We start from the raw sequence: 11,911 nt of genomic DNA, 5'->3' as shown, positions 1-11,911 counted from the left end.
ATCCTAGACTCCTATTCTTCACATTATTAAAATTTCTCTCAGTGGCCAGAACAGGACAGCCATCAGCATTCTCTCTCTCTCTCTCTCTCTCTCTCTCTCCTGCAATTACAATCATATGTTTACAATTAAGTTATTTGAAATAGCTGGTGGAAGCTTATCAATGGCAAGAAAGTATTTTAGAAAACTGCAGTGGAATACACTTAAGAGGCTGAATTTCTGCATGCCAATCTGATACAAGAAAACCCTCCTGTTCTCAGATGAAAGATGGAGTGCAATTGCCAATGACACAGCTTGGAATGAGATCCTGTAGAGAGTGATAAGGGCTATTTGCATTGGAAGCAAAGGCGTATTCCCAGCTCTGCTCACCAATTCAAATTAGAGCTTCCCATGCAACCTTTCCCTTGAAAGTTTCCAGGCTGATAGTCCTGAAATGTTACAGAGCAATTATTTTTATAATATACAAAGAAATCACTGGTGGACTCTGAACCCTAAACTCTGGCAAGGGGTAGAGATCTGTGCCTTGGCTCACTATGGAGAATGATACCAAGGGCATTTTGAACCCTGGTAGGGCACATGCATTGTGTCAAATGGTCCCAAGTTTAAACCCTGTTAAAATGTTATCTAGTAAAAGGATTGGCAAGCAGCTCCTTGCAGTTCGTACTAACAAGGAGACTAACAATGTCAATCAGCAGATGGAAGTGACTGGGACTTAAATATGATTATTATAGTAATGTAACATGAAGCCAAATGACTCTTCCCCCTCCCCCAATAGTTACAATGCTGGTAAAGTTCTATACAAATCAGGATTCAATTAAAAGATGGGATGAGCAGTCCAAAATGTGAGCCTCCTTGCCACCCTAGTCAAATAAAACAGCCTTAATTTCACCATTTACATCCCCCTTTAAGTAGAGCCCAAGTCAAACTGGAGCTCACACAACTTTATTTCTACCACTCTCCTTTTGCCTTCCCTAAGAGGAAAAATGGTTTTACTCGGCAATAAGCAATGTCTGGAGCATCTTTTTTTCTACTAGGGTTGATAGGACTTTCCTATAAGCTCTGCTGGTCCACTGCCACCCATTTCTTCCCTGCTTTCCCTTTACAACCAGTGATTATTTGAAATCAGTTCAAGGTCTTGTGAAGTCTTCTCCTTAGTAGCAAATGACCCATGTCCCACCATTTCAATTGGAAAAGAAATTGTTGTATGGAAGAGGCGGATGAATTTGAATATATTAATGTTAGATGAACTGACGAACAAAGAGGATTTTTGTACATATTCCATTTTAAGAGACAAATATATAATACCTACAAATGCTAATGGCAATATCTCCAGATAAAAACTTGGAAACCACCAGCTATGGACAGCAGCTTTTACCGCCTCAGAGACCCCAGAGATATTGAAGCAGTTTATTAATTCTTACACAACAACAACAACAACAACAACAACAACAACAACAACAACAAAATCCGGCCAGCAACATGTATAAGTCTTTGTTACTAGCAAACCAATTTGATATACCAATTTGAGGGAGGAGTGGAATAAAGAATTAGAGATCTCAATTTCGACCACACAGTGAGAAACTGTTTTAAGTGCTACAACAAGGGCATCTCTGGACCTTAAATTGAGGCTCATATGCCAAAAAATAATATTTAGAATATACCGGACCCCGTTATGTTTGTTTAAAAAAGGGTTGTCTAAGGTATCTAATGGTTGGAGATGCAATAGGGATAATGCTTCCCTAAAACATGTATTTTCTTTGTCCTATATTGAAAGATTTTTGGCAGAAGGTAACTGAAACTATCAACAGTACTGTACGGAATAATCTTACATTTACAGAGCAAAATATCCTTTTGAATTATATACCCAGCAGATGGAACCTTGCAAAAGGACAATATGAATGGACTTTCCGCGCCCTTACCACAGCAAAAAGACTGATACTGATGAATTGTAAAAATAAAGATGTGGCTCCCTTCTAGGATTGAATTGAAGACTTATACAAACTCGCAACATATAATAACTTGCATATAAACGCAGACTTTCCACGGACAAATTCAATGATATTTGGAATCCATTATAAATACTGTAATAGGTTAAGATCAGGTGAATTACAATAACAACTTTGTAAAGTATACAGTTTTGGGTCGTCATCCCCCCCCTTACTTTCCCTTCTACATGGGTGCTGTTTCTCTTATTCCTTTTCTTTCTTTCTTTATGTCTCACCATGTTCAGTGCACATATAAGTATGTACTTTTAAACTTTCAATAAAAACGTAAAAAGGGGAAAGAACATGAAAGTTTACAGCTTTTCTTCTTTTATGTTTGATGCTGATGTCCTATTTGTGTCTATGCAAAGGATGAAATCCCTGCTTCATGAGGCTGCATTGTTCCTCACAATTTGCACATTGTGCTTGTAAAACCTCCTTAAACATGAAAAACAGAATGTAGCGAAGAGGCTCACAGACTTCAGGACATTTGAGACATTACCCAGCATCAAAGTCTCCCTCTTTAGGTCCCTAGGATCCTCAGAACCCCAGCTGGTCTCAGAGACTGGCTGGTAGGACCCTTACCTCTAGGGCTTGGAAATCCCCTCTTCAACACAGGATCCCTTCTTAATTTCCTAGGGCTGCCATACATCTCTAGGGCTGCTCAACAACTTTCGGGTTTTCCTTAAAAAACCAAAAAACCTGTCCTGGTTTTTTTTACTTTTTGAAATATGGCAACCCTAAATTTCCTACCTAAACCTGAAGGGCCCACACTGTTCCTCAGTTTTCCCTTACTAAAACCCTTTCCTCTCTGGCTCTAATTGCAGCCAGTCAAGTTTTGTTCCTAGTCTTTTCCTTTCCCCTCTTCTAGCATCTTTTGCATCCCAGTCATGAATTTCCAGGGGCCTCTTCTCCAACACTCCTGCGTCTTGCCTTTTATATGGTCACTCTGGGCATCTGATTCATGTTTCACATCTGCTACATCCAGCTGCTCCTTCTCCAGCTCACCTGTGTTTTCATTTGAATGAACTGGGAGAGGAATGCTATGGAATGTGGCCAGAACCACAGCTCCTCCATCTTAGTGTCACCCAGCAACAAACCTGTGGCTTTTACCTCAGATGCCCTTTCCATGCACTATTCTTGGGCACACAAAATGACAATCACACAAGGGAGCGTCTGAGGCATGTTGCCAGTCTCCCGGGCCCTTCATTACATCCTTTTATTTTTCCCAGCCATCAACAAAATTCAAAGGCAGGAGTCTCCTGTACCTGTGAGGAATTCCCACGCAATCCAAAACTTGTCCTCAATCACACAGTAATTTTCCTCTCCACTTCATACATTCAGCTTCCAATTCATGGAGGGCTTTAAAAGATGGAGGAAGTGATGTGCCAAGAGGTGGCAGGGTTCGGCAGGATGTTACCACCCCTTGTGTGATTGGACAAGCAGAACGCCCAAAAAGGGCACCACTGAACATGCAACAGGAAGCCACTTTTAATCCTTGCTCTCCAAGGAGTGTAGCAGCATAATGCATGGCTCATAAATGCCTATTTTGTTCACACAGAGAATTATTTTAAGATGTAAACTTTTTAAAAACATCTCCAGTTTACACCTAAAAGATGTAAAGTGCAGTTTCTCTTATCCTGTGCAATTTGCAACATTATTGTGAGTAGGAATGAACCCATATGATATACTAGCAAAATATTGCCTAGTTCTGGAAAAATATTGCTATAGAGCTTGGAATCCCAGAATAAAAATGATAGCTCAGGGGAAGGGAAAAAGAGAATCTGACTTCAGGTATTTTCTTACCTAGCAGCAGAGAATTTGAAACACATCAGAAATGGTACTGCTTTTTTCTTTTATTAAAATCAGTGGAGACTGTGCTTCTTCACTGCTATATACTGCATGCAACAACCTCAGTTTATTGAGATAAGGTTAATTCTAAAAGAAAAGCCAGTCATCCCCCCTCCCCTTATAGTCAAAGTCATTTACTATCAAGAGATCTCGGATGTGATACTGTTAGCAGGCCGCCAACAAAGTCACCCCTGTACAAAGAGACTTGCTAATTACTGTCTTCAGTGAGAAAGATAAATACGGAAATCTAGTCTCATAAATAGAAAGGAAGCAGAAAAAAATATGAAGCCATTGCTCACTTTTAAGATTCTAAGAGTATTTCATGCCACTCCCCAGAGTTCTCAGCTGTAGATTTTGCTACACATTCCCCAGTTCCCAAAACAATGAGAAGTCCAGCAGCAGCATGGCAAGATTTAGCTGTGTTTTGATTACAGAATGCTGGAGACTTATGATGTGTGCATAATATTTGTTAGTATAGATGTACAAGCTTGTCCACTGGAAGCAAAACAGATGTTTATTAAACAGGCAGCAAAACCACTGATCCAGCATCAGATTCCTAGGGAGCCACTATTGCACCCGCCAAACCTGCACTCGGAATTAGCTAATCCAGGCTAAACCTCTTCACTCATTGGCAGCCTCTCTCTAAATTAAAGCGACAACCTGCCTCTAAAATTTTGGCTTCCTCCTGCCTTTAGCTGGCAGGTGTCTCCTTCCCAAACTGTGCAGCACATTATTTTCCAAAACCTGAAGTGAGTATTGTAGCAATCACCATTGTTCCTTTGTCTAAGTGCAACAAAAGAACTCATGCACTTAAACAAAAAAAGATAAATAATCCCATTCAGATCAAACTACCATTAAAATAAAATAAAAATGGCAACCAACCATCCTCCCCTTATTCTTTTCTTTTTGGATTCTAAAGTGTGTAATTTAAAATGAAGAGGTTCCCCCCCACAAATTATGTTTGAATTTCCCCCCCTGGATTACAGAACATTTTGAGAACAGTTTCTCTCTCATGATTGCCACTCTTTGTCCTATCAATCATTATTATAGTCCTGTTACAATAATTAGGGTTTTTAATCAATTTTCGAACTGTGCTGTTCAGTAGACTGTGAAGTATAGCTTGTGTGTGTCAGGAGAGAGGTTAGTCTGGAAATTACTAGGCATAATGCTTTTTGCAAATGGTGGATATGTTTGCTGAACAGAAAGAGTGAGATCACCTCCTTATCAGGCTTTAGCACCTTCGTGTTGGGCTTTTGAATACTTTTGGAGAATGACACTACAATAATTATAAGCAAACACTCGACAAACAAACACAAATTAATGCTCGGCCAGAAATGGTAGCGTAACACTAACATAAATTCTCTTGCATTTCAGAACGGAACTATCCCCCAGTAAATGGGGTTTCTCTTAAACAAATGAAATAAAATTTCATTTTTATAAAGTCTGTTGTTATTTGATAATGCGACCTTGCTCGGTAAAACACAACACGTTGACTGCAAATAATTACAAAGGCTGGATTGACTTCAGCAAATATTCTTTCAAAAAGCTTTGTTGTTGTCTTTTGTACATTGACTGTGCTCAATTCCAAGGCAGCAAGCCCACTGCAACAAGCTTGCCTCACCCTTCAGAAAGTCAGCCATGATCTAACAGTTACCCAGTATGGCTTCACAGTTGTCCTTTCAGATACAAAGGTGATGGCAAGTGGAACCAAAGGTCTAAGCTGGTCAATAAAAGCCACCCACATTAAGCTGGCATCTTTGTTTACCGTAGTGTCCACTTTGAGAGGTTTAGAAACCTGTAGGCCTTAAAGTCTGTAGCACCTTTATGTCAAGACCAAAATAGTGACACAGCTTCTCTGGCAAATTTCCCAGTTACTCCAAACTATTAATTCCTATCATAGGAGCCAACTCCAGGGGGGCGTGGGTGCTTGGGCACCCACAATAATATAATTGTGGGGGCCAGGCACCCACAAAATCAATTAGAAAAGTGTGATGTCTTCAAGAGAGAAGCAGTTCAGCCAGCGAGTGAGGCACCCTTTTCTGGGGTGAGGGTCTGGACAGAGGCAGAGTCTGAGCCCCTCCCTGCAGAAAAGGGTGCCTTGCTGGCTGTGGAGAGGGAGAAGAAGAATTACTGCTGGCTGCCACAACTTCCATGTTGTTTTGGTGGGCAGCCACAATCCTGAGGGCGAGATGGCACCCCTAATTCCTATGAATATTGCTGATGGATGAAGGAAGGGATGTAGCTGAATGGTCGAGCATCTCCTGGTAAGCCTGGGAAAGATTCCCTGTCTGAAATCCGGAAGAGCTACTGCAAGTCAGAAGAGGCATTACTGAGCTAAATGGGCCTATGGACTCTTTATAGGGCAGCTTCCTGTGTAGGGCAGCCAGTGTGGTATAGTGGTTAAGAGCGGTAGACTCGTAATCTGGGAAACCGGGTTCGTGTCTCCGCTTCTCCACATGCAGCTGCTGGGTGACCTTGGGCTAGTCACACTTCTCTGAAGTCTCTCAGCCCCACTCACCTCACAGAGTGTTCGTTGTGGGGGAGGAAGGGAAAGGAGAATGTTTGCCGCTTTGAGACTCCTTCGGGTAGTGATAAAGCAGGATATCAAATCCAAACTCTTCTCCTCCTCCTCCTCCTCCTCCTCCTCCTCCTTTCTATTCAGTGTACGTAGATCTGCTTGAAAAAAGGACAGTTGGAATGAAGATTCTACAATGATTTTGACCAACCAACTTTCTCCTCAACATCTGACCTTGACTTGGAATTCGTGTAGGCCAATGTAATTGAATCCAGATAAGACTGGAGTAGGGATGGCTGGAAGGTAGAACAAGGACCTCTGTGCAAAAACTTGTGTAGCTGGAGCATCTGCTGTCACCAGACGTCATTCCCTTTAAAGCCCTGTTCTATTTTATTTTTCATTTGTCAGGAAAACAAAAACCTAGTGGTGGATGGGTTATTTGTAGGCTGGGATGTGATAGCATCTCCAGAAACTCAGTGATATTTTAGGTCTGGATCCTATATACGGTTTAGGGTATTGAACCGGATAACCATGAGATCCGATCCCAGCCTATGATCACAGACTTTTTGGATACTTCATGAAAATGAATATGTTCTATTAAACATTAATTGCATTTTTAAAAAGCAATATTGTTTTCCCATGTCCCGTGTTTACTTCAATGCTAATCATGTACATTGTTACTGCTGGAATAGTTTTCTCGTCTATTATTTATTCCAGGGTGGGTGGAAAGTGAAAGGAAAATAAGCATATTCAGGTACCAAGACTGTAGCCTATGACAGTTCTGATGAAGGAGGGCCCAAATAGTACTTGGTCCTCACTAGCCTGATGGAAGGGCTTCATCTGCTTCCCAGGTGCACACATATGATCATAGAATTGTAGAGTTGGAAGGAACCCCAAGGAAATTCTCGTCCAATCCCCTGCAATGCAGGAATCGCAGCTAAAGCATCCAAGTAGGACAGCTGCTGATGAATAGACTTCAAGAAGAGATGGAGCCAAATGCTGGCGATTCTGGCCAGGCTGAGCTAAGCCATTTAGGCGAACATCTCTCTCTCTTTAAAATAAAGCAGTTTGTAGCCTGCTGAGTGTTTTAGTCTCTCTACAGTCCCCACTACAATAACAGAGAATGTCCTGATCATCATGCCTTATAGCTATGCCAATGTTATGGCTACACAATCTGCAGAATGAGTATTGTGTTGTGTACAACACAATGCTTTGAGCTAACAGATGGCCTAGCATATGCTGATACTGAGTTTGAGTACAGCACAGCAGTTGGTTGACTATTTTTAACCAAAGTGATTGAAATATGAAACAAATATTCAGGTCTTTAATCTATAGTCTACTCCTTAATAGAAGGTTTGGGGAATATGTTTAAATTTGGTTTTGCTATAATCAGTTGTTTATTCTGATTCCATCTAATGAGGGTAACACAATATGTTGGGTCTCCAATTATTACAGCTGGTGTTTAAATAATATGGGCCTTTTTGTGTTAAAGAATCCATATATTGCCTCTGGTTCTTTTTCAGCATTTTTACCTCAACAATATGGGAGTCTTCTGATGTTCACTTCTCTGAAAACTCACATCAAAGCTCACTGTGACAAACCAGAATAGATCATCTAATATATTTTGGCAAAGCAGATGTCTTCATGCTGCTTTCTTGAAAATCTGTGCACATGCCCAACTCGTAGAGTCCTCTGCTTCTAAGAGGAAGAATCAAAATGAAAAATTTGTAACACAGCATACTACAAGCAAAAAACAGGTGCCCCACCCTTAATTTATCAGAAATGTTAATAATAAATATGTATGTTGGGTTAATCACAGCAGTGCTTTTAGCACTGTCCGCAAACTTGGCTGAAATGGTACCTTCTGAGAAGAATGAGACAAATCTCTGCCTATCTTCAGGTGAGATCCTCATTCTAAACTGTATTATTTAGTTAGGCACATAAGTGAATAGCAAGGTACCCAATTAATTGTCATGCCACAATGCTAATGCAAAGCTGTTGGGGTGTCTCCATCCCTCAAATATTGCCGAAAGGGGGATGAGCTCTGGCCTCTGTAGAAATGCAAAAACGGATGCTGAATTTAATCGAGGCATGATATGCGGGCTGTCTGGCTATTCATTCCCAAGAGGTGATTAATGACCAACTGAAAGGTGTTGCTTGCAACAGAGATGGCACAAGGTTCCAGAGAATCAGTTAAGCAATCCCAAACTACTGTTAGTGTGGCTGGGTTGTGGTGTGAACAACACTTATTAAAAGCATAAGGGCATGCCTTGATCTACTGCCAGGAGGCTCTTATTGCTCACACAAACCCACACAGAGTCCTGCGGCATGTAGAGAGTTCCATCTGAATGGAGCCACTTGGTAACAACAGGATCAACAGGAAGTTGCCTCCTAGCAGCTGGCAATCAGTCACATTAATGAACCTTCTGGCAACAGGAAAGCCCAGAGTTGCATACAGAAATCATGACTAATAGCAACGGACAGATGGGTTCTCCATGAATCCATTGAATTCATTTTAAAGTTGTCTAAGCTAGTGACGATCAACACATCTCATGGCAATGAAATCCATGGATTTATTTTACACCGTGCTCACATGCACACAATATGCTTAAAGCAAATTTATAGTGTGCTAACAGTCACAGCTTCCGCCAAAGAATCCTGGGAACTTCAGTTTACCCTCACTCTTAAAGGTAAAGGGACCCCTGACCATTAGGTCCAGTCGTGGCTGACTCTGGGGTTGCGGCGCTCATCTTGCTTTATTGGCTGAGGGAGCCGGCGTACAGCTTCCGGGTCATGTGGCCAGCATGACTAAGCCACTTCTGGCGAACCAGAGCAGTGCACGGAAATGCTGTTTACCTTTCTGCTGGAGTGGTACCTATTTACCTACTTGCACTTTGATGTGCTTTCGAACTGCTAGGTTGGCAGGAGCAGGGACTGAGCAACGGGAGCTCACCCCATCACGGGGATTCGAACCGCCGACCTTCTGATCAGCAAGTCCTAGGCTCTGTGGTTTAACCCACAGTGCCACCCACGTCCCCCCCTCACTCTTAACAAACTACAATTCCCTGGATTCTTTGGGAGAAGCCATGTAGTTGTTACCTGCCTGTTATGAATCTCTTGCTAATCAGGGGTTTTTTATGAGTTCAAGTATTGTGAGAGAAAAACCCTTCTTTTTCCACTTTCTCAATGTCATTTATCATATTCTAAACCTCTATAAAGAACTCCCCACCTTACTAATAGTTTCCAGCACAGAATTTGCCTTCACATCATTTTCATTGACCTATCCACAATAACCAAGATGTCTTTCCTGGATAGTTCAGATCTTAGATACAACTGACATCTTCAGTGCTTTAGAAAAACCTTCACAGCTAGAAGACTGCCAAACATGACTTCTTCCTTGCGGAATAAAAGGGTTCTTGGTATATAAGTGACTCCTTGAGTATTTGTTGTTAATTAAACCTGCTGGCAAAAAGGTAAATGCCAGCAATACTGAACAAATTAAACACTCAAGTGAATAAATAATTATGAGGACAGGCAAGCAAACAAACCAAAGTGGTTTTTTTAAAAGTCTCTCTCTCTCTCTCTTCTTTCACACACACACACACACACACACACACACAATAATATAAAAAATATTTGAGCTTTCAAACTGGCATAAAGACCCAGATGAAAAGCATTTAACGTGGCCAATGTTAGTCCATTGATTAATCAAGCAAGCGTTAAGGCAAAGGACAACACTTTCCCCCTTTTCTTTTAGTCCTCCAAAGTCAGCAAACTTGAAACAAATCACACTTGTATAAGGTCAGAAAATATTGACAATCACATATTACCGGTACAGAGACGGCAAAAGCTTTGAGAAGAATATGTGTGGTGTTAATGACTTGCCCTTTCGGTCCTAGTCAGGGTCATTTGGATTAAGTCAACCCCTTCTCAGTCAGAACGACTGATTGCTGTTTATGCTAATATAACACAGGATGATGATAGTGAGACAGCTAAAGGTTGAGCCTAGCTTGGTTATAGAGAAATTGGGTGGTGGTGGTCAGAAACCAAAGTCTAATGTGGCATGATAAATAGCAAAAATATTGATTTAGTATGGCTGATCACAGGCAGAACCATTGTGTATTCTATCCATAACCTGCACTGATAAAATAACCCTAATTATTTTCAAATTATTCACAGCTCATGTTGATCATGCACTTATTAAAGGCAATTTTATGCATTTCTTAGTGAGAACAATTGCATGCTTACATTAATTCAGCGGATGTTTTATGCAGATGTCTCAAACCATTTTGTTACAAAGTAATCCTACTGAGACAAGTGTGTTTTGAATTTTAGTCATATTGGTATTTCCACTAAGTCACCAGTGGCTTTCATGGATTTACTGCAGAGTTTTGCCCCAACATAATTTGAGGTCTAGAATCACTTTCTTGCAAGCTTCCCCCCCCCCCACTGGGGAATGACAGCTGTCAGTAAAGATTTGGTTCTATGCTTTGTCTTTGGCTATAGATACATGGAGCCCTAAATGGTATGGGAACATGGTATCTTAAGAGAATGCCTTCTAAATGTAAGATCTTCAGTATAAGATGTGCATTAAGATTTTCACATAGAATCTTTGCTTGCTTGCCCTCTTTTATGAGGGATAAAGCTTACATCTAACTGGGGCAGGTCTTTTTCAGCACCGATACCCTCCCTTTACTACAGTTTCTGCTCAGCTCCTGTGCCAGATTCAAACTTGGTTAGCTTGGGGAAAGTTGTGCATGGTGCCACCTTTAGGACAGCAAATTATTTCTGCAGTAAGTGTTGGTTTGCTCACAGTCAATCACATGTAAGTTAGTCACCTGCACAGAGTAATAGCTGGGAAATAGTAAGACGGAGCCTTTCAAGGAAGTTATATGAACAAAGTAGAGCTTCCAATATATGCAACTCATTCATTCACCTTCCTTTTGAATAATGATACAGATAAAATATTTTGTTGGATCTTTTCACTCGTGTTGAAAGAGCAAGCATTCAAATTAAAGGCTAGAAGATGGATCAAATAAAGAAAAAAGGAAGACAAAGATGTTGCATGCATTTTCTCCAGATATTAATGAGTTTTGTTGTAAATTCCAGACCAATGATAACTCCGTCTTGCTGGCACCATATGCTCCCCATCTCTTAATACAGAACATACAACCACAGCACAAAGGGGAACTTGAATTCCTGCATTTGTGGGAGTTGAAGGAGAATATGCTTTAGTATTTGCTGGAATTGTGCCTTCTCTAGGAGGATGTAAACCAGAAAAAGGAAAGAACAGTTTTGCATTAAGGCAAGAAACAATAGATTGCATTGTATTAATTTTATTGTATACTTCAGGAAATTTCAGAATACCACGGCAACCACTACCATACCATACTAATAGAAAATGCATTGCATTTCAAATTTGTCATTATAATGAAGTTTTGAAAAAGAACTCATTTCGCCCCCCTTAGATTATTATACACATTATTACTATTCCTTCCTAAGCTCAAGAATACAGATAATATTCAGCACATCCAGACACCTCATATGTACGATTGCAAAAGCATTT

Source organism: Podarcis vaucheri (assembly GCF_965113315.1).
Source record: "Podarcis vaucheri genome assembly, chromosome: 10".
In the NCBI taxonomy this organism is placed as follows: domain Eukaryota; kingdom Metazoa; phylum Chordata; class Lepidosauria; order Squamata; family Lacertidae; genus Podarcis; species Podarcis vaucheri.
The sequence above is the reverse complement of the archived record's forward strand: the minus strand, read 5'-3'. Positions refer to the sequence as shown.